Raw genomic sequence first — 22,992 nt, forward strand, 5'->3', positions numbered from 1 at the left:
TACAGTAATAACTTTTGTGTGTATTTGTGTATCTCAGTTTTCAAACTTTCCCTGTATAAAAAAGAAAACTGACATAAATTCTTTAATTTGTTTTTTAATTAGAATTTTCTCATAGATGAGGGGAACAGACAAAGAATGTTACATATATTGTATAAGGGTAGTTGGTTGAAAGCTTTTGAACATGAAAAGTGACAGTGTCAGGGTAATTATGATGTGAGGTTAAAAAAAAATGTGCCTGTATTACAGTACACCAGTTTGCCATACCAACTGAATACTGTAGTGTACAGTGGTAGCCCATCGGATGGATGCACTGGCAAAGGGGCTTATAACATTCATAGTTGTCATTCTGCCATAGTGTAAAACCATTTTCCAATGTCTTAAGCCGTGAAGCTGCACATACAGGATAGCGTCAATCCAGCCATTCATAACTACGCTTACAATGGGATGAGAAGTGACTTGGAAACTACCCTTCATCAATTATCCTATGAGACTAGGAGGGTGTTGCCATGTACTGTATTCCTTTAACTTTATTCCATTTAATTTTGACTTATTGTATATCTATTTTTTATTGTGAATTTATATTCATATCTGAAGTTATGGATTAAGATTGCTCAAAACCTTTAAAAATGAGTGTGTGTGTTTATTGAGTTGTGGAATGCATCAAGTGATTTTCTTTTATTTCTTACTTTTTAAGATACGAACATTTTATGTTGCGAGCTAACTCTTGGATTGTGTTAAACACGTAAACCTAAATACTGTACCATACTACTATAATGCAACAGATTGCTAGGATTTTGATATGAGTACAGCACATAAATGACTAAGCTTAATTTACTGTGGAGTTCTTAGAGATAAGATGTTATGTGCAATGTGACCTAGACTATTGTAACTGTATGGGAATCTAGGGTAGGTGGGAAAGTGCATTTGCAATCAAGGGTAGGTGGGCAAGGGCATTTGCAATCAAACTTGGGATTTTAATTTTAGGCTAAAATCTTTGGACTTTTTTTTTTTTATAGGAAATGGATGCAGTTCGACATGTATCATTAAAATTTATGGCAGTTTGTGCATTTATGATATATTGAAATGTTCATAGATTGCGTAAATTATTTTATTTGATTTTAACAGGAGCTTGCCAAGGATTTGGAATTCTGATTGGAATTAGAATGGGTAGTCACATTGTGGAAATAAATCAAACCACAGAACAGATGGTAGTCCACTTGCATGACAACTACCTATTTAGAGCTACAGTATAGTTATGGCCACTGGTGAGTCGTGCATGTTAAAAATGTTTCAGTATTATTTAAGTAGATTCATTACAAAGTTGAAGATCTACAGTATTTAGTATGGTTATTTCTTACCGTATTTGGTAAATACATATAATGTACAAATAACATGTTATGTATAATGTTAAGTAACAACTTGAACAGTCTTTTTTAATATATAGATTGGTTTTTCTGTCATCAAAATCCCCTTTTTTTTTATTCAGATGATGAAAGATAACCATAAATAGTTTAGGAAAAAGACAAACCAATATGACTACAGTACCCTTTTTTATTATATTGGACGGGCTACAGTATTTAGCAAATAGCAAAGTGTTGTTTTAAACTATTGTTCTCTGTCTATAATGTATGCACTGTACAGCAATTTAGATTTTTCAATATTAAACTTAGCCGGTGATCATATAAGCTGTCAGCTCTGCTGCCCGACAGAAAAACCTAAGGACAAAATACGCCAGCGATCGCTATACAGGTAGGGGGTGTACATCAACAGCGCCATCTGTCGAGCAGGTACTCAAGTACTCCAAGTAAACACAGAACCAATTTTCTCTCTGTCGTGCCACCGGCAAGACCTACTAAATACGCTGTTGCTTACTGGATTGATTTTCACAGTTTTTGGTGAAGTACTCATTTCTAGTTATTAGCTTTCGCTTTGCAGAGGTTATCTTCAATACTTCCTTGCATTCTTTGATTGAATTTTGGATTATTTGTTGACGACTTGGATAGATTTTGAACTCCCCCTTTGACTAATTCAAGATGTCTGACCCTTCTCAAGTCCCCAAATACAGAAAGTGTAGTGCTAGGGACTGTTCAAGGCGTCTTCCGAAGGCCTCTATCGATCCGCACACCATTTGTTCCAATTGTCGGGGTAAAACCTGTCAATTGGAAGATAGATGTGAGGAATGCGTTGGGCTTTCAGAATTCGATTTTCTCGAATTCCTGAAATATTCACGTAGGCTAGAGAGAGAGAGAGTCAGGAGGAGTTCATCTCGCTCAGTTGATTTTTCCTCTCCCCATGCCCCACAACCTATTCCTTCCCCTGTAGTGGTTGCTCCTGATCCCCCTTCTAGCACTCAACAACCTTCGATGGCAGATATGATGCGTGCCATCCAGGCTCTGGGTGAGAGAGTCGAGTCATTGGCGAGTGACCGTAACCAACTCATGGCAGACGTCAAGGAGTGGAAGGGTAAGAGTGCAGTGGGTAGTGAAGTGAGTGGTAGTGTTGTGAAAAGTGTTAGTGCTGCGCTTGAGGGTGCGTCTGTTCGTGCCTGTCGTCCTCCCAGTCCGGGACCTCTTGCAAGCTCCCAAGCCCAGGGGAGAAGCAATGTCGTACGACCAAAGGGTTCGACAGGCTTTAATCAGCGGACAGACGTTCCCTCCGTGGTTTCGGACGTATCTTGCCAAGATCGCCCCACCCACAAGAAGACGAGAGAGTCCATTTATTCCTCGTCTGCGGAAGATGTTTCACGTAAGAAACGATGGACCAAGGTCTCACGGCCTCTCAAACGCAAGGTCCCTTCCGCGCAAGTCCAACGGCCCAGTTGTAGCCACTGGGTCAGTTCGGACTCGCTGCAGTCTTCCGATGACTGCACACCTCCTAAGAGAGGCAAAGCGGTACCGCAACAGGCAGTAACACCGTCTGTTGCCGCACCTGCTGCTGTAGACCCTAAGTGGTCTTTGCTGCAGTCTATGCAGACGCAGTTAGCATCTTTAACGCAGGACTATCGTGCGGAGAAGGTTGACGCTGCACCCGTTAGCCTACAACCAACCACGGTTGTGCGTCCAGTAGACGCTGAGGCTACCTTCTCCCGCACTCCAGCTGTGAGAGTCCCGCCACCCATGCGCAGTGTACCCTGCCAGCCGCATGTTGACGTTCAGCGACGCACGGAACCCTCCGTTGACGTTCGCGAGTTACCACAACAACAGGAGGGTGGAGTTAAGTTGTTTTGTTTTGACGCTGTGCGTCAACCTCCGCAACCCACTGTGGTTACCACTACTCGCCCACAGCAGACTAGACAGTCAGGAGTAGACGCTTTGCGCCCCCGTGCAGCTATGGTTGTTGCCAGCTCACAGACTGGCCAACAGTTCCATGACGTTGCTTCCAGTGCAGTCACGCATGCACCCGTGCTGCCGGACTCAGCTGACCAGCTTATTCCTACTCCTTTGCCACTTCCTCCTCAGCATTCAGACGATGGACTCTCTGATGATGACGACGCTGCACACCTTGACGACCCGCACACGGACATCGACGAACCCAAGACCACGCCTCCCTCCTTGGACTTTAGGAAAGTGCTTGCACTGTTCAAGGATTTGTATCCTGATCAGTTTGTTTTGTGCAGCACCACGCTCTCCTCCCTCTGAGTTCGCTTTAGGCACGCAGTCATCCGCGCCTGCCTTTACGAAGCTCGTCCTCGCCCGCTCGTCCAAGAGAGCTTTAAGAGTGTTGGGAGATTGGTTGCAGTCCAAAAAGCACCTTGGGAAGACAGCTTTCATGTTTCCCCCTGCCAAACTCGCTTCCAGATCGAGCGTCTGGTATGCCACGGGAGAAGTTCTCGGCTTGGGAGTTCCTGCCTCTGCCCAGGGCGACTTCTCAAGTCTTGTAGACTCTCCCCGCAGGCTGGCCATGAGACGCTCCAAGATTTGTTGGACTCCTTCAGATTTAGACCATCTGATGAAAGGAGTATTCAGAGCGTTCGAAGTTTTTAACTTTTTGGATTGGTGTTTGGGAGCGTTGAGCAGGAAGACCTCCCCTTCTGACAAGGAAACTTCCATGCTCAGTATGTCCTGCATGGACAAGGCCATACGGGACGGTTCCAGTGAGCTTGCGGCTTCGTTCGTTCCCGGGGTCCTCAAGAAACGGGAACACCTTTGCTCCTTCTTGTCAGCTGGAGTAACTCAATGTCAAAGATCGGAGCTTATGTTTGCTCCTCTCTCGAAGTGCCTCTTCCTTGAGGAGTTGATCAAGGAGATTGCTGCCTCCTTGATTCAAAAAGACACGCATGACCTGGTTGCGTCATCTGCACGCAAAGCCACCCCTTTGCCTACCGTGCCTAGACCCAGGATGGATACTCCAGCGTCAAGATTCATTCCGCCCTTTCGTGGCAGAGCCTCCAGCAGAGGAGGTGCTCGTGCCGAAGGTAAACGTGGGAGCAAGAAAAAAGGTACCAAGTCCTTTAGAGGCAGAGTCTGACTGCCACCTTCTTCAGACAGCAGTGGGAGCCAGACTCAAGAACTACTGGCAGGCCTGGGAGAACAGGGGCGCAGATGCACAATCTGTGAAGTTGCTCAGAGAAAGGTACAAGATCCCTTTCTTGCGCAAGCCCCCTCTAGCAACAACTCCCATCGACCTCTCTCCCAGGTACAGAGAGGAGGACAAGAGACTAGCTTTGCAGCAAGAGGTGTCTCTCTTACTACAAAAGGGAGCGGTAGTCAAAGTCCGGGACCATCAATCCCCGGGCTTCTACAACCGTCTCTTCTTAGTGGTAAAGAAGACAGGAGGGTGGAGACCGGTGCTAGACGTCAGTGCTCTGAATGTCTTTGTCACAAAGCAGACGTTCGCCATGGAGACGACAAAGTCGGTTCTAGCATCGGTCAGGAAGGAAGACTGGATGGTCTCTTTAGACCTCAAGGACGCTTACTTTCACGTCCCCATCCACCCAGATTCCCAACCTTTTCTAAGGTTCGTTTACGGGAAGGTTGGCTACCAATTTCAAGCCCTGTGCTTTGGCCTAAGCACGGCACCTCTTGTTTTTACGGAACTGATGAGGAATATTGCCAAATTCCTGCATTTAGCAGACATCAGAGCCTCCCTCTATTTGGACGACTGGCTTCTAAGAGCTTCGTCAAGTCGTCGCTGTCTGGAGAATCTAAAGTGGACTCTAGATCTGACCAAGGAATTGGGTCTCCTGGTCAATATGGAAAAGTCCCAACTGGTCCCATCCCAAACTATAGTGTACCTAGGAATGGAGATTCAGAGTCAAGCTTTTCGGGCTTTTCCGTCGGCCCCCAGAATAAGTCAAGCCCAAGAATGCATCCAGAACATGCTAAAGAAGGACCGATGTTCAGTCAGACAGTGGATGAGTCTGATAGGGACGCTTTCATCACTGGACCAGTTCATTGCGTTAGGGAGACTGCACCTCCGACCCCTTCAATTTCACCTAGCTGTTTACTGGAGAAAGGACAAGACGCTAGAAGCGGTCTCGATCCCTATTTCCGAGAAGATGAAGTCATCACTGACTTGGTGGAAGGACAACATCAACCTCAGAGAGGGTCTGCCCCTGGCTGTTCAGACCCCCAACCACGTTCTCTTCTTGGACGCATCGGACACGGGCTGGGGTGCGACATTAGACGGTCGGGAATGCTCGGGCACTTGGAACTCGGAACAAAGAACGTTACATATCAACTGCAAGGAGCTACTGGCAGTTCATCTGGCCTTGAGAAGCTTCAAGTCCCTCCTTCTAGGCAAGGTGGTGGAGGTGAACTCCGACAACACCACGGCCTTGGCGTACATCTCCAAGCAAGGAGGGACCCATTCTATGACGTTGTACGAGATCGCAAGGGACCTCCTCACCTGGTCAAGAGATCTAAACCTGTCTCTAGTAACGAGGTTCATTCAAGGCAACATGAATGTCATGGCGGACCGCCTCAGTCGGAAGGGTCAAATCATCCCAACAGAATGGACCCTTCACAAGAATGTATGCAAGAGACTATGGGCCTTGTGGGGCCAACCTACCATAGATCTATTTGCAATCTCGATGACCAAGAGGCTCCCAATTTATTGCTCGCCGATCCCGGACCCAGCAGCAGTTCATATAGATGCTTTTCTTCTGGATTGGTCCCATCTAGACCTTTATGCATTCCCCCCGTTCAAGATTGTCAACAAAGTACTGCAGAAGTTCTCCTCTCACGAAGGGACAAGGTTGACGTTGGTTGCTCCCCTCTGGCCCGCGAGAGAATGGTTCACCGAGGTACTGCAATGGCTAGTGGACGTTCCCAGAACTCTTCCTCTAAGAGTGGACCTTCTACGTCAGCCACACGTAAAGAAGGTACACCCAAGCCTCCACGCTCTTCGTCTGACTGCCTTCAGACTATCGAAAGACTCTCGAGAGCTAGAGGCTTTTCGAAGGAGGCAGCCAGGGCGATTGCTAGAGCAAGGAGGACATCCACTCTTAAAGTCTACCAGTCGAAGTGGGAAGTCTTCCGAAGCTGGTGCAAGTCGGTATCAGTATCCTCAACCAGTACCTCTGTAACTCAGATAGCTGACTTCCTTTTATACCTGAGGAAGGAAAGATCTCTTTCAGCTCCCACGATCATGGGTTACAGAAGCATGTTGGCAGCAGTCTTCCGTCACAGAGGCTTAGATCTTTCCAACAACAAAGATCTACAGGACCTCCTTAAGTCTTTTGAGACCTCGAAGGAGCGTCGTTTGGCCACACCAGGTTGGAATTTAGACGTGGTACTAAGATTCCTTATGTCAGAAAGGTTCGAGCCACTACAATCAGCCTCCTTTAAAGATCTCACTTTAAAGACACTTTTCCTCGTCTGCTTAGCAACAGCTAAAAGAGTCAGTGAGATACACGCCTTCAGCAGGAACATCGGATTTTCATCTGAAACGGCTACATGTTCCTTACAGCTTGGTTTTCTAGCCAAAAACGAACTACCTTCTCGTCCTTGGCCTAAATCGTTCGATATTCCAAGCCTTTCTAATTTGGTTGGAAATGAACTAGAAAGAGTCTTATGCCCTGTTAGAGCTCTTAAGTTCTATTTGAGACGAACTAAACCTTTACGAGGACAGTCAGAAGCTTTATGGTGTGCTATTAAGAAACCTTCTTTACCTATGTCGAAGAATGCAGTTTCCTATTATATCAGACTATTGATTCGAGAAGCTCATTCCCATCTGAATGAGGAAGACCATGCTTTGCTGAAGGTAAGGACACATGAAGTTAGAGCTGTCGCAACTTCAGTAGCCTTCAAACAAAACAGATCTCTGCAGAGTATAATGGACGCAACCTATTGGAGAAGCAAGTCAGTGTTCGCGTCTTTTTATCTTAAAGATGTCCAGTCTCTTTACGAGAACTGCTACACCCTGGGACCATTCGTAGCAGCGAGTGCAGTAGTGGGTGAGGGCTCAACCACTACATTCCCCTAATTCCATAACCTTTTTAATCTTTCTCTTGAAATGTTTTTTATTGTTGTTTTTGGGTTGTCCGGAAGGCTAAGAAGCCTTTCGCATCCTGGTTGATTTGGCGGGTGGTCAAATTCTTTTCTTGAGAAGCGCCTAGATTAGAGGTTTTGATGAGGTCCTTTAGTATGGGTTGCAACCCTTGATACTTCAGCTCCTAGGAGTCGCTCAGCATCCTATGAGGATCGCGAGGCTCAGTAAGGAAGACGTACTTAAAAAGGCAGAGTAATTGTTCAAGTCGACTTCCTTACCAGGTACTTATTTATTTTATGTTTGTTATTTTGAATAACTGCTAAAATGAAATACAAAATACTTAGCTCATAATAATGTAAACATGTAATGCTGGTCTCTACCCATCCCCCTGGGTGTGAATCAGCTTATATGATCACCGGCTAAGTTTAATATTGAAAAATGTTATTTTTATTAGTAAAATAAATTTTTGAATATACTTACCCGGTGATCATATATTAAAGGACCCTCCCTTCCTCCCCAATAGAGACCCAGTGGACCGAGGAGAAAATTGGTTCTGTGTTTACTTGGAGTACTTGAGTACCTGCTCGACAGATGGCGCTGTTGATGTACACCCCCTACCTGTATAGCGATCGCTGGCGTATTTTGTCCTTAGGTTTTTCTGTCGGGCAGCAGAGCTGACAGCTTATATGATCACCGGGTAAGTATATTCAAAAATTTATTTTACTAATAAAAATAACATATTAAAGTTTGTGTATCTACAGTATAGTTTTTGAAATCTAATAAATAAATTTAAACATTGATAAAATCAGTTTCTTTAAAATATTTTTTTTTTCATAAAGTTACCAATTAGAATGTCCTTTATTTGCAGTGCTGAATTGCCACAGATACATGTGTATTTTCAAGAAAGAGGCAGAAGAATAAAGCTAAAACCAACTTCACATCAAGTCTTTAAACACATTGGTAGGTATGAAGTGCATCTTCTTTTCTTTCATGTAAAATGATTGTAATACAGCAAAATGCTTGGATTGAGGTTAGCACTTGTGTGATTTTTAGGTTTTAAATAATTTATTTATAAAAGCTTCATTTATCTAATATTAAAACCCAGCAATCATAATTATCCTGTTTTAATATTTATGAGATTAGTTGAGCAGTTATGGGGCCTATATTCTGCATAGGTTCATTTGGTTTAGTGGAGTTCTTGAAGACAAGATATCATAAGCCAAGTGTCTTGAGTAACTGTAATCTTATGGGCTATTTGGTGTATTGAAAGCCCTGAGGGCAATGTACAGTATAATTTTAGCTAAGCTAAGAGCAGAAATCAACTCAAGTCAGATGAAACATTGAGGCTACTCATAACATACTTGCAATCAGCCCTCACTCTATTTTATTGAATGTCTGGTAAAGTTAGCAAAGCAATATTGGTATCTCCTTATACTGTACCTGTATTTACAATGACCTAGAATTCAAGTTGTCCTCTCGAAGCTGCAGAAAATTGAAAGGGACTGTTCTCTCAATCATTTATTTCTTATTTGGATAGCACCTACAAATACATGTTAAAGAAGAACTTTTCTTGGTTATAATTTTATAAGGACTTGAGAGAATTGGGAAGATGTGGTGGTGGTAGGTTCACTGAAGTACTGGAAGTCTTCTGAAATCTTTGGATACAGTAACTTCAAAGCTGCAGTTTTAAGTGTTTGAGGGGGTAACTGCATCATTTTATTGGAAACACTGACTTTTCCTTAAGAAGGTGAAGCAGTTACAAGGATTTTGGATGGCTCAAAGACTTTTTAGCCCATCCACAAAATCTTCATTTGCTCTAAGGTAGAGTAAATTAGTTTAAACGTTTACAGAATTTTTATGATTGTGTCTAACTTATTTTTTACTTAGTTTACAGTGTTATTGTTCACTATATCCACTGGAAGTCTGTTTCATTTGCTATTTTGTATGTAAAGAAATTACCACATTGAGTGGTGGTGTATCTTTTCAGTTCCAGTTTGTATCCATTACTTCTGGACTGATTTGTGCTAAGGGTGAAGAGGTTGATGTAGTCTACATTTGTTATTTTTTTTAAGAATTTTAAATGTCCCTATTAACTGTCTCCTTAGTTGTTGTTTGTAGATCAAATTAGTTCAAATTTCCACCCTCTGTCTATATCCAAATTGTCAAAGTGTTGGAACTGGACTAGTTTGGAGGCAATAGCTTGTACTGTTTCCAGTCTATTATCTATATCCTCTGAATACTTGGAGCCTAGAATTGCACTCTGTATTTTAGATGTGGTCTTACTACTGATGTGTACAGCTGCAGTACAGTGTTTTTGCTTCTGTATTCGAATTGTCTCGATGTAACTTATTAGTTTCTGTTCTTTCTATTCAACTTTTAGGCTCTTTTTGGTGAACTTTAAATCTTTGCTAATAGTACAGAAGTGCCAATATCTTCCTCCTGACCCACGCTTTTCATTTCATTACCTAGTAGTGAATAATGTTTGTGGGTTACTAGTGTATATAACCTTTATGCATAATTTTGCATTTCCCACAGTTGAAAGGCATTTACCCTTTTCTGGACCATCCTCCAAAACGGATTTTGAGCGAAGCGAAAAATCTATTTTTGGGTGAGATAGCCATGGCGTCCTGATGGAAGGTTCCTGTTTGGTAGCTTCCTTGGGTATAAGACTACTAAGATATTCCCAGAGAATTTAACCACAGGTTATCACAGAATTCTAACTTCTGGAGCGAGTATCTCAAAGGTTTCCCTTTAAGACATCGTAATACAACAGGGGACACGCATGTCTGGTCGTGCCACATAGCTATCTCCACCCCGAACAGAGTTAACGCTTCGGTGTGTAAGGGCTGAGAATAGCTGGGAGCCGTTCCACAGCTAATCTCACTCGTGGCTACTACTGATACTCGAGACGTAAACAAACGGACGCCATTGCTCTAATGACGTCACGCGCGTCTTTATCCTGGCGCCAGTTGCTGCCCATCACCATGATACAATTGTGTAGGGTGGGAGCAAACTGAACGAAGTAGTAGGGAGGGTCCATCAGGACGCCATGGCTATCTCACCCAAAAATAGATTTTTCGCTTCGCTCAAAATCCGTTTTTTGGGCTCAAGCCATGGCGTCCTGATGGAAGAGTACCAGAGAATCAATGTATCGTGGTAGATTTTCCCCCAGAGTTAAGTGCCTAGGCATTGACAAAACAGCAAAGTAATCTTAGGTAAGAACCATAGGAACGAAGTATCCTGCCCCCCATTGGTAGGAAGTTCCCATGGGCTATGCCGACGTCAAAGTGGTATTGAAGGGCTATTCATCTTGACAGAAGAACTTTTAAGAGCTTAGAGATGAAGCAGAATGTTTGATATTTGTATAGGAACATTCTGAAGTAGGCCAGTGGTGGTTGGGCACTGTGTGTAGAGTTCATCTCCTGATTATCAGAAGTAAGTATTCGTGTAGGAACCTTACTGAGACAAGGTGAATATAATTTAGGAATAGACATCTTAAATTCTTCATGACCATAAGAAAGGAGGAATAAATAAAACTATGACAGTATGTATTTCATAGTAAGTAGGAGCTGAAAGAGACGCATAAGTAATAAAATAGAAATTTTATTTCACAATGCAGAAATTAAATAATTTACAGCAAAAGTAAAGTTCATTTACAGTAATAATAATGTACATAGAAATAAAGGCTTGCTCTTGAATCTGAAAGGGAATTTCAGGATTAGTAGGTACTCGTTCTCGAGGAACGCAAGTCTTTAAATAACACATCATGCTCAAGGCATGCGGCACTTGTGTGACACTATGACATTTCACCTGGGATAAGAACAGTTATAAAAGCACTAAGTGTTTTTAGACATCACTATGAATCACTCGAGGGTCAACATAGGCACCCGAAGAGTTAGAGTCCCAAGTAACTCACTGTTCTACGCAGAGTTAGGTGCAGGTTTCATAACACTACCTGCGGCTACCACAAAATGTTTGATTTCGTGCACTTGTTTCGCATAATGTTTAAAGAAAACTCGCGAGGACTTCCAGCCCGTAAAGTTCTTAAGGCTCTCGAAGTCCATGCTCTGAAAGAAGTTCAGAGAAGATGCCACTTTTCTAGGATCATGACCAGCGGGTGTACTGTTCGGATCCGCTCTGCGAATGAAGTAGGTGATTTTCGCTCTTAATTGTTTCAGTGACAGGTCGCTGCCCGATGTTTCTCCTTTGAAGAGTTGGCCTCCACCAAAGTTTGAAGTTCTGCGAAGATAGACCTTGAGACTCTCTACTGGACATAGAGAGACATCCTCCTTCAGGGGGCATATTCTCCAAGGGCCCCATCTTTTGGTGGGTAATTCATTTTTGGCGAGAAACGTCGGATCAGGGGAGAGGGTCACTTCTCCTGAATCAGCAAACAGGATGTGTCCCTCTTCTCTTGATAATGCCACTATTTCGCTGACTCGAGCTCCCGAGGCGAGAGCAAATAAAAATATAACTTTCTGAGTCAGATCCTTGAGGGGGCATGAATCATTGTCCAAGTTGGAGGCGAAATGGAGCACCTTGTCTAGTGACCAGGAGATCGGTTTCGGAGGGGGTGCTGGGCGTAGGCGAGCACATGCTTTCGGCAGTTTGTTAAAGATGTCGTTGGACAGATCAATTTGGAAAGCATATAGAATTGGTCTAGTCAAAGCCGATTTGCAGGTTGAAATCGTATTGGCTGCTAATCCTTGTCCATGAAGGTGAATGAAGAAGGACATACAGAAATCAATGGTGATTTCTTTAGGATTTTTTGCTTTAACAAAGGAGACCCATTTCCTCCAGGATGATTCGTATTGCCGTCTCGTGGATTCGGTCTTGTATTCCTCTAGGAAGTCTAGACTTTTCTTCGAGATCCCAAACCTCTTCTTTGCGGCAAGGGAGAGAAAATCATGAGATGAAGGTCCTTGATTTTCGATGATGAAGCGAAGACAGTCGACTTCTGTACTTGTTGAGAGAGAACTGGGCCCGGGAGAGGGATCAGCTTGGGCTGCAGCTCCAGGACCAGGGGGTACCAGTTGCTCCGGGGCCACTTGGGAGCCACTAGGGCCGCTGTCCCTTTGAAGGTTCTCAGTTTGGAGAGGACTTTCAACAGAAGGTTGGTGGGAGGGAACAGGTATATCTTCGACCATCTGTTCCAGTCCAGTGACATGGCGTCCACCGCTTCTGCTTTGGGGTCCTCGTACGGGGCTACGTACAGAGGAAGTTGATTGTTGTCGCTCGTTGCAAAGAGATCTATCTGAAGTTCTGGGACTTGATGAGAGATGAAGGAGAATGATCTTGCGTCTAGAGACCATTCCGACTCTATCGGGTTTGTCCGAGATAGAGCATCCGCTGTCACGTTGCGGAATCCTTGTAGGTGAACTGCAGACAGGTGCCACTTCTTCTTCTCCGCCAGACGGAAGATTGGGAGAAGCACCTGATTTATCTGGGGCGATCTTGAGCCCTGGCGATTGAGACAACGAACTACCACCGAGTTGTCTAGGGTTAGACGGATGTGGATCGAGGGCGGCGGGGATAGCTTCTTCAGAGTAAGAAGGACCGCCATGGCCTCCAAGATGTTTATGTGGAACGTCTTGAATAGTGGAGACCAGGTCCCTTGAGCTTGTTTCAGGTGGGAGTGACCTCCCCAGCCCTCCAGTGAGGCATCCGTGTGGATGTTGAGTGATGGAGGAGGGTGTTGGAGAGGAATGGACCTTTTTAGGGCCATTGCTTCCGACCACGGCTTTAGGAGGCGTCGAAGTCTGTTTGGAAGCCGTCTCTTGAGGTCTCTTCGAGCGATGGATGCCGATCGTCTCCAGACTCCCGCGGCATCCTTTAGCTGTGCACGAAGCACTGGGTTTGTCACTGAGGCGAATTGTAGAGAGCCTAGAACTCGTTCCTGCTGTCGTCTTGAAATGCGTTTGGATTTCAGTAGTCGCTTGACAGACCCTGCTATTTCCTTCCTTTTCTTCTGGGGGATGGAAAGGCGGTGTGACTGAAGATTCCAGTGGATTCCCAACCACTGAAACTTCTGAGCCGGAGAGAGGCGAGATTTCTTCTCGTTGATCTTGAATCCCAGGTGTTCTAGGTACTGGGTAACTTCGTCGCAAGACTTTGTACACTCTTCGGGCGATGGAGCCCAGACTAGCCAGTCGTCGAGGTAGGCCATCACCTGGACGTTTCTTAGGCGGAGCTGTTGTACTATGGCATCCGCCAGCTTTGTGAAGATCCGAGGGGCCACATTGAGGCCGAATGGCATGGCCCGGAAGGCGTAGCTTTTTCTTTGGAGTCGAAATCCTAGGTAGGAGGAAGCGTGATGGTTCATTGGAATGTGCCAATAGGCATCCGCCAGGTCTATAGAGACCGTGTAGGAACCTTGAGGCAGAAGGGTCCTTATTTGTTGAAGCGTCAGCATCTTGAATTTGTTGTTCTCTATGAACTTGTTGAGGGGGGATAAGTCCAGAATGACTCTGAGCTTGTCTGAGTCCTTCTTGGGAACGCAAAACAGTCTCCCTTGGAACCTGGTGGACTTTACCTTCCTTATCACCTTCTTGTTCAAGAGGTCTAGAACATATTCTTCCAGAATGGGGGTTGATTGTTGAAAGAACCGCTGGAAGATTGGGGGTGGTTGCACCCAACTCCAGCCTAGACCGTTCTTGATGATGCTGTGTGCCCAAGGATCGAAGGTCCAACGATCCTGGAATTGGCGGAGTCTTCCTCCCACCGGAAGCACTTCATTGCTTCTGGTGTCCCGAGGACTTGTTGCCTCGGCCGCTAGCTCCCTTTCCTCCTCTACCTCTGGAGGGACGACGAGAGGCGTCTCTGCTTGCACCCCTGGACGAGCCTCTACCTCTGGCATGAAAGGTAGTGGATGGCTGTTCAAAGGCAGGGGTGAAGACCGGTGACTGTGACAACACCGGTTGGGGGACCAATTGAAAGGTCTGTTGTGGTTGGGCAACCACTTGGGAGGTAGCGGGTCCCGGAAACTGACGTCGTTGTTGACGTTGCTGGGGTTTCGGTTTCTGAGGTTTCCTCTTAGGCTGAGGTCCATCGTCCTGAGAGGTTTTCCTTTTTCTGGACATGCCCCACTTGTGGAGAAGGTTCCTATTCTCCGTGGCGGCTCTGTCAGTTATTTCCTTGACAAGGTCAGAAGGAAACAGGTGCTTTCCCCAGATGTTGGAGGAAATCAGCCTCCGGGGTTCGTGTTTCACGGTGGCACCGACAAACACGAATTCACGACAGGCTCTACGAGCCTTTATGAAATGGTACAAGTCCTTCATTACCGTGAGTAAGTGGGATTTGGCCAGTACCATGTAGTGATCAGGTACTGCTGTGTCACAGGCCATAACTTCAAGTTGGACTTGATGAGAAAGCGATGCCGCAAGCCTCTCCTTCGTGTCTTGTTCCCGGCGAAGGAGGTGATCATTGAGCTTAGGGAGGTCTTCATTAAACTGACGTCCGGCGACGTCAGGATCGAGCCTACCCACGACGAAAGTATGTTGGACATCTTTCCATTGTCTAGTGTCAGGGGGTGTCACGATGGAGAAGGGTCTGCACTCCTCCAGTGCAGGGCAGGGTTTTCCTTCTTCCGCCGCTTTAAGGCATGCAGCTAAGGCCTTTTCCAAAAATGGAAGAATCGCAGTGTCAGGTGCGACATATGTAGGATGCTTCTTGCTCAAGGCAGGAAGCTTAGAGCAGGTAAAGCCCCTGCTCTTAAATGCGGAGGCTAGCATAGCCTGGGCCTTTGCGAGATCGAACACTATCTCTTCTTTAGGTTCGGTCTCCTCCTTCGAGGCAGGTTCGGAACGAAGTCGGACGTAACAGTCCGGGTAGGCCTCGAAGCTTGGGAAGAACTCCACATCTTCCAACGGGACCGTGCCGATCTTGTCGCTAACAAAGATCCTGCCGGTCGCAATAACCATATGCTCTGCATACCTCCACGGGTTGGCATGAGAGCAAGCTGGGAGATCCTTGACCGAGATCTTCTTCGTGTCTCTGGATCCAATCATAGACCTGATGGACTCCTGGTTCTCCTTCAGTCTGTCGTCCATGACAGCTCTAATCAGTCGGATCAGTTCTTGGGTAGAAGAGGAGGGATCCGGGGTCGAGGAGGTAGACGGAAGGGACATTTCCGTCGGTGTAGGAGTAGGCGGAGGGATGGACGAGGGAGTAGCTCCAATCTCCGACTCGGTGTATTCCACCTTGTCTTCGTCCTCTTCGGCTCCTTGAGCCATAAGCGTCTTCTCCGTGTCTTCCGAGACGTCAGAGATCTGTTCATCATCCTCGGAATCCAAACGACACTCGTGCATGGACTGAGCCATGACCACATCAGGTTCCACCGTAATTTGGACAGTGGGGATTGCTTCCTTTGGAACCACTGAGTCAGGGGAGGCCTTAGGGAACAACAGGGACCTCAGTTCTTCGGTGGCCAGGTACGGTCCAGTAGCATTTCTCTGAAAACCACGCACCCACTTGCGCAGTTTTTCACGAGCAATGTCTCTAACCTCCGCTGAGGGAGGGTTATGGAAGGCCTCAACTAGGTAGGCCTGGCAGACCGTACATTCCAGTGGATTCCAGAACTTCCAATCCCCTTTCTTGTCTGAGCAAGGGGCGTGAGTCCTGCACGCCGTATGTCCGTAAAACTGCGAGCGTTTCACAGCACAGTAGGCGAAATCGCACTTCATCTGCTCCTCCTGTGGAAGAAAGAGAAAATGAGTATGGGGGAGTCATAGGAATGGCTCTTAAATTAAGTTAATATTAATCATTAATTTTAACTTAAGGAAGGTGTGATGCATAGAGAATGAAACAGTAAAGGAGAACACGCTCCATGCATCTCGCCCGGCTGGTTACCATAGGCTTGGTCCTGGGATAATCCAAATGACCGAGATCATTGGATATAGTTTCCTAGGATTCCCATTATATTGGAACTCCATGGAAAGCCAAGGACAAGGTTGGGATCGAATTCATTCGGTTCCCAGATAAGAGCCAGAAGGCCTCATTAAGGGTAACTGCTTCTGGCAACCAGCCGCGCTAAGATGCACATAGCATGCTGGAAATAGAAGAATGCAAAGGGACAGCATGATCACTAATAGAGCAGTACTAGGTACTGATCTTAGAAGCAAAGCAGCTTATCTATTTGCAAGGTAGGGCTATCTTAGTCTTATGATAGCTACAGAGAGGGGGTGCAAGTATTCTTGACGCCTCCGGGGCATCCGGCAAGCCGCCGGCACGCCGGAGCTTGCTCCAGCATAGATTCTGGCACTAGAACAGACAATTTTCAAAGTCAGTTAGATACCAGGATGGCGGCCGCCGGCACAACGGCGGCACGCCGGCAGGGAGCGGCGGCTCCGGCAGCCGGAGGATGCCGGATTGGTGACTGGGGTAAGGATGGTACAGGTAGTATCGGGTTGCCGGCAGTATATGCCGGCACTCCGGAGATCGACCGGCAAGCGGACGATTAGATAGGAGTAGGAGAGCTGCCGGTAGTAGCCGGCGGCAGCCGGCAGTCCCTCGGTACACGGGGGGCTGGCGGCAAGGGTAGGGAAGTCGCCAAGAGGGAGGCAGGTATTGCCGGCAGTAGAGGCGGCAAGAGACCGGCACCCGGATAGATAGAGAGACAGGGGGAGGGGGGAAAGGATGCAGGAAGTACCGTCAGGGTTCCAGACATCCCTCCCCCTCCCTGAGGGGGTGTACCCATGATAGAGACAGGCTCTAGCATCCATAAGCAGGGGTCACTAGGGACCGGGAGCAGGTAGCCCAAGGGAGGACTAGGGAACACCCAAGAGGGGGGGGGGGAGACTCCCCTATGCAGAGCTACACTAGTAACTAACCTTATAGGACACTATGAAGGTATATGTACCAGAGCGGACAGCACAGGGAAGCTCGGGTAGCCCTACTCATCCACCCTAAGGAGGATTTGTAGGACAGGGGACAGATGAGTATAAACTAACCTAAGCATAGGCTAGGCTATACAAGAGATAGGTGGGGAGGGAGAAGAGAGGGGTCTTCCCAGGAAGGGTTTCTGTACCAGAGCGGCCACAAAGGGAAGGGAGGACACTCCCTAACCTAAGATTAGGCTGATCGGCTAAAACGGTGCAAGAGTACAGTTTCAGCATGGAACAGAGAAACCTTCCTAACCCGGCCTAGATCAGGGCTAAAAGTCCTGAACTAGGCAAGGAAGAAGACGTATCGCTATCGCAGGAAAGTCGTAGACTATCCTAGCCATAGAGGTAGGCTAGCCTAACCTCACTCTCAGACGCAATCCTAAAGGGGGTTCATTCCTTTAGGGAGGACTGAGAGGCGATATAATACTCTATTAGACAATAAATCCCTTTACTCAGAAAAGGGATCAAGGCTAAATAGAGGGAGTGCCAAGGCAGGGGATGAAGGAAGCATATAGGGGTCCTAAGGTTAGGTTAGGCTAGAAAGAATCACTGACTAGCCTATCCCCTATATGGTCCCTGAAGGCGAAAACATTTGCATCACTAGTCAAAAGTATTGTAAAATAATAATGCCACTATCTTCATAACTTAGTCTAGGATCACTGATAAATCATGCATGAACACTTGTATGTAGGCTCCTGGCCTGGGGGCTATAGTAGCCGACTGGTATGAGGTCAATCGATGACCGATAAAAAGCGTCTAAACACGATATAAAAGTTCCTAGCTATGAAGACTAAATAAACTAATGTATTCGATTAGTATATAATGCCGGAAGCGTTGTTGTGGCTAACTAAATAAGACATGCAAAACAACAACGACGCCATAAAATGGCGGGTCCGGTAGAGGCACAGCTCTGCCACAAAACATCAATTATTTCGCGAAATAATATTTACTTTACGGCCAGAGCTTAATTAAACAATACTGGAACCTTGTACTCAACTTTCCAGAAGAAGGCGAGGCTGAAGGTAACGACATAGCGAAGATGCAAAGCGATAAAGTTCACACAAGGGAAAATCCGTCTAAGTAGGGCAGCTACTAAACAAAGGATAAAGACGCGCGTGACGTCATTAGAGCAATGGCGTCCGTTTGTTTACGTCTCGAGTATCAGTAGTAGCCACGAGTGAGATTAGCTGTGGAACGGCTCCCAGCTATTCTCAGCCCTTACACACCGAAGCGTTAACTCTGTTCGGGGTGGAGATAGCTATGTGGCACGACCAGACATGCGTGTCCCCTGTTGTATTACGATGTCTTAAAGGGAAACCTTTGAGATACTCGCTCCAGAAGTTAGAATTCTGTGATAACCTGTGGTTAAATTCTCTGGGAATATCTTAGTAGTCTTATACCCAAGGAAGCTACCAAACAGGAACCTTCCATCAGGACGCCATGGCTTGAGCCCAAAAAGTTAATTAGATCTTCTCTTAAGGCTTCTGCATTGTCTAAGTTGGCAGCGTTTATGCCTAGTTTAGTATTGTCGGCAAATTTGGCTATTCTTGTTAATCTCAAATTTGTCATTAATGTAAATCTCGCATTGTAATGAGCCAAGGACAGATCCTCGAGATACTCCGCTTGTAACAGTTGCTTACTCTGAGGCTTCTCCATTGATTACAGCTCTGTTTTGTTTGTCAGCCAATTTTACAATTCATTCAGCTGACTCATCAACAATGCTTAGTGCTCCAAATTTTATCCATTAATTTTTTGTAAGGGTCTTTGTCAAAAGCCTTTTGAAAGTAAAGGTATATGATGTCTATTGCCCTGCTTTTGTCATATAGCGTATACAACATGTGGAAAAATTTCAACAGATTTGTCACACATGATCTCTTGCCTAAAACCATGTTGGCTGTCTATCAGAAGATTGGTTTTTTTTTCTATATGTTCTACTATTGAATGTACTATTAATTGATAGAAAAACTTTGCAAGGCAGTGAAGTCGACACAGGTCTATAACTGCCATGTTTTTCTTTTGGTCCTTTCTTGTAGATTGGAAGAACATTGCCTAATTTTCATTTATGGGGTGTCTCTTTTGTTGGCTTTCTGAATATTTTGTAAATCTGGGGGGGTTGATCTCTCTTCGATGGATATCATCTGGACCTGGTGCCTTAGACTTACAGAGTCCTTCCTTTTATTCATTCATCATTTTGTCTTTTTCCAGATAATTTATATTACCCTCTCGAGTCTCTTAATGGGCTAATATTTTTAATTGGTTCTCTACTGTTTACATATGCAAAGAATTCTTTTTGGGGGCTCTTTATTTGCTGAAGCCACTTTTCTCTTAATTGATCTTGGCATTGGTTACTAGTTTATCCCCATTTTTGCTCGTTTTTGTGTTCAGAAATGTCACGAAGGGAGGGCAGTGAAACTATAGATTTAAATTTCCCGTCTTGGCTTCTTAATTGCATTGGCTATTTCTCTTCAATCAATTGGGCTGTGAATTCCTTTTGGTAAAGTTTTATATATATTATAAATTAGCCCTTTTTTCTTTATATTTTTCTACAGAGGAGGCCCACTGTATATCTATGACCCATGTTTTGTTGTATTCTACATTCTTGGTGTATTCCTTCAGTTGTATCAAGTTACTTTGTCTTTTGTCTGTAGTCAAGTTTTTTATAATTTAGTATTTTTATAATTTACTTTACTTTTAGATGAGGAATATACTTATCTTAATGAGATACTAGATACTAATAGATACTAAATTTTCTTTTATTGTAGCACAATATCTAGTTTGTAGTTACATAGGAAAAGAATGTTGAAAGGTTTCATCAACTTTAGTTAGGGAAAATGAATGCTTTTTCACTTCCTGATTAGGTTTCTGGTGCTGCTAACAGCTGTTGGAGGTCCACATTTTGGTGTTGTTGAGATGACAGTCTTTCTAAAAAATATATATTCAAGCCATTGAAACTAATATCTAGGTAGAAAATTTAGTGGTGAATGCAGGAAGTGACCCCAGCTGCTAAGGTTGCTGTCGCCATGTGGGTTGCTACTCCAAAACATGAAAAATAAATGACCCAAATTTAACTTTAGTTAGCCTCGGTGAAGCAGATGATAATTTATGCGGGTAAAATACCTTCCTGGAAATTTTGTAATGGTGCAAATTGATGTGATAATGATAGGTCAGTTGTAAAAGTAATACTTTTAGTAAATTGGATTAATATCAGTTATGTAAGTAAGAGCAGTTTATCGATGGTTTAAAACAATTTTACCTCATGTCAAAAGCTAATTTCAGTAGAGCATATTTTTATTAAGTTTTTTCTTTACATTGACTTGTACTGTTTAGTATCTAAAAGATTACTTCATGCTAATTTAGTTTAAAATTACTTCATGCTAGTTAACCGAGTTTGATATCCAACAATTGTGTGAATTTGTGATGGGTCTTTGACATCTTGCAATGGTTTCTTCACTGTAGCAAGACATTGCAGCATTTATGTGATTCTTTATTTCCTTGGTGTTTAGTAACTTTTGAACGCAGTATTTAGGATTAAGACACCTGAAATGTCCCAAATTGGAAGGAAGTTCAATCTACAGGAATGGTGGTGACAAAACATTGTAATATGAAATTACTTGATCTACCCAAAATATTGGAGATGAGCAGTGTATTTTCAGTGTAAGATTATTAAAACTTAGTCCATTCCGAATGGACTAAGAAAATTTTAACAGGAAGCTAAATTTAATGGAAATATCATTTTCAGAGTGCACGAGAAAGGAGGTTTCAAAATTAATGGACAAACTATTTACTAATTCTGTATGTGTAAACAATGTTGCTCTCAATTTGATTTCATATTAAAGGTTTGTAAAGGATGATTTCATATTAAGGTTTGTAAATGATGGTGAATAAATTCACAAGTTTAGTAAATTCATTTTTATTCAAAGCATTATATAAAGTACATTGCATAGAACATTGCCAAAATCACAAATACTAAAAGAAAAATATTTTACATATCAAACAAAACCAATCTGTCCATCTTAATTTGCCTATTTTTCAATGTCACATTTACACTCCTTGATATAGAGGTCTTAAAAAAGAAAATAAAATTGCTAGAGAAGAAATATTTCACGTACGGTAGGCAAACATGGTTGGCACTTTTTAAATTTTAGTTGTTCAAACAGACATGAGAAGTTGCAAGTAATCATCTCGCCAAGGAGTCTCAATTACAGTCGAAGGTGCAGCAGTCGTCATCGTCTCGACAAGAAGTTGAAGTGCAGTAGTAGTCATTGGCTCAAGTGCAGCACTCGTCATCATCTCGACAAGAAGTTGAAGTGCAGCAGTCGTCATTGTCTCGACACGAGGCCAAAGTAAAGCAGTCATCGTCTCGACAAGAAGTCTTAGTGCAGCAGTTGTCATCGTCGCGACAAGAAGTCGAAGTGCAGCAGTCTTTCATCTAGTGCAGCAGTCATCATCGTCTCGACAAGGAATCGAAATGCAGCAGTCATCATCATCTCGACAAGGAGTCGAAATGCAGCAATCGTCATCGTCTCCACAAGGAGTCGAAATGCAGCAATCGTCATCGTCTCCACAAGGAGTCGAAATGCAGCAATCGTCATCGTCTCCACAAGGAGTCGAAATGCAGCAATCGTCATCGTCCCAACAAGGAGTTGAAGTGCAGCGGTCGTCTTCTCGACAAAAAGTTTAAGTGCAGCATTAGTAATCGGCGCGGCTCGACGAGAAGTTGAAGTGCAGCAGTAGTCATCGGCTCAACAAGAAGTAGATGTGCAGCAGTCGTCGTCGTCTCGACAAAAAGTCGAAGTGAAGTGCAGCACTCGTCATCGTCTTGACAAGTAGTCGAAGTGCAGCAGTCGATGTCATCGCCTTGACAAGCAGTCAAGTGCAGCAGTCGATGTCATCGTCTCGACGAGGAGTCGAAGTGCAGCAGTCGATGTCATCGTCTCGACGAGGAGTCGAAGTGCAGCAGTCGATGTCATCGTCTTGACGAGGAGTCGAAGTGCAGCAGTCGACGTCATTGTCTCGACAAGGAGTCAAAGTGCAGCAGTTGTCATAGTTTCGACAAGGTGTCGAAGTGCAGCAGTCGTCATTGTCTTGACAAGTAGTCGAAGTGCAGCGGTCGTCTTCTCGACAAGAAGTTTAAGTGCAGCATTAGTAATCGGCGCGGCTCGACGAGAAGTTGAAGTGCAGCAGTAGTCATCGGCTCAACAAGAAGTTGATGTGCAGCAGTCGTCGTCGTCTCGACAAAAAGTCGAAGTGAAGTGCAGCACTCGTCATCGTTTTGACAAGTAGTCGAAGTGCAGCAGTCGATGTCATCGCCTTGACAAGCAGTCAAGTGCAGCAGTCGATGTCATCGTCTCGACGAGGAGTCGAAGTGCAGCAGTCGATGTCATCGTCTCGACGAGGAGTCGAAGTGCAGTAGTCGATGTCATCGTCTTGACGAGGAGTCGAAGTGCAGCAGTCGACGTCATTGTCTCGACAAGGAGTCAAAGTGCAGCAGTTGTCATAGTTTCGACAAGGTGTCGAAGTGCAGCAGTCGTCATTGTCTTGACAAGTAGTCGAAGTGCAGCAGTCATCATCGTCTCGACAGGGAGTCAAAGTATAGCAGTCGTCACCGTCCCGACAAGAAGTCAAAGTATAGCAGTCGTCACTGTCTCGACAAGAAGACAAAGTATTGCAGTCGTCATCG

General features: G+C 44.8%; 1 long non-coding RNA gene across 3 annotated transcripts in view; it reads left to right on the forward strand.

Moving 5' to 3' along the window:
- The window catches only part of LOC137648814 (uncharacterized), a 53,387-nt gene extending 31,204 nt beyond the window's left edge, over positions 1-22,183 (forward strand). For all 3 annotated transcript variants that reach the window (XR_011045710.1, XR_011045708.1, XR_011045709.1), the window contains exons 4-6: positions 1,126-1,265; positions 8,300-8,391; positions 21,470-22,183. This is a non-coding gene — a long non-coding RNA (uncharacterized lncRNA). The remainder of the gene's footprint in view (positions 1-1,125; positions 1,266-8,299; positions 8,392-21,469) is intronic.
- The last annotated feature ends 809 nt before the right edge of the window (positions 22,184-22,992 follow it).

The sequence above is a fragment of the Palaemon carinicauda genome, chromosome 10, assembly GCF_036898095.1.
Source record: "Palaemon carinicauda isolate YSFRI2023 chromosome 10, ASM3689809v2, whole genome shotgun sequence".
Classification (NCBI taxonomy): Eukaryota; Metazoa; Arthropoda; class Malacostraca; order Decapoda; family Palaemonidae; genus Palaemon; species Palaemon carinicauda.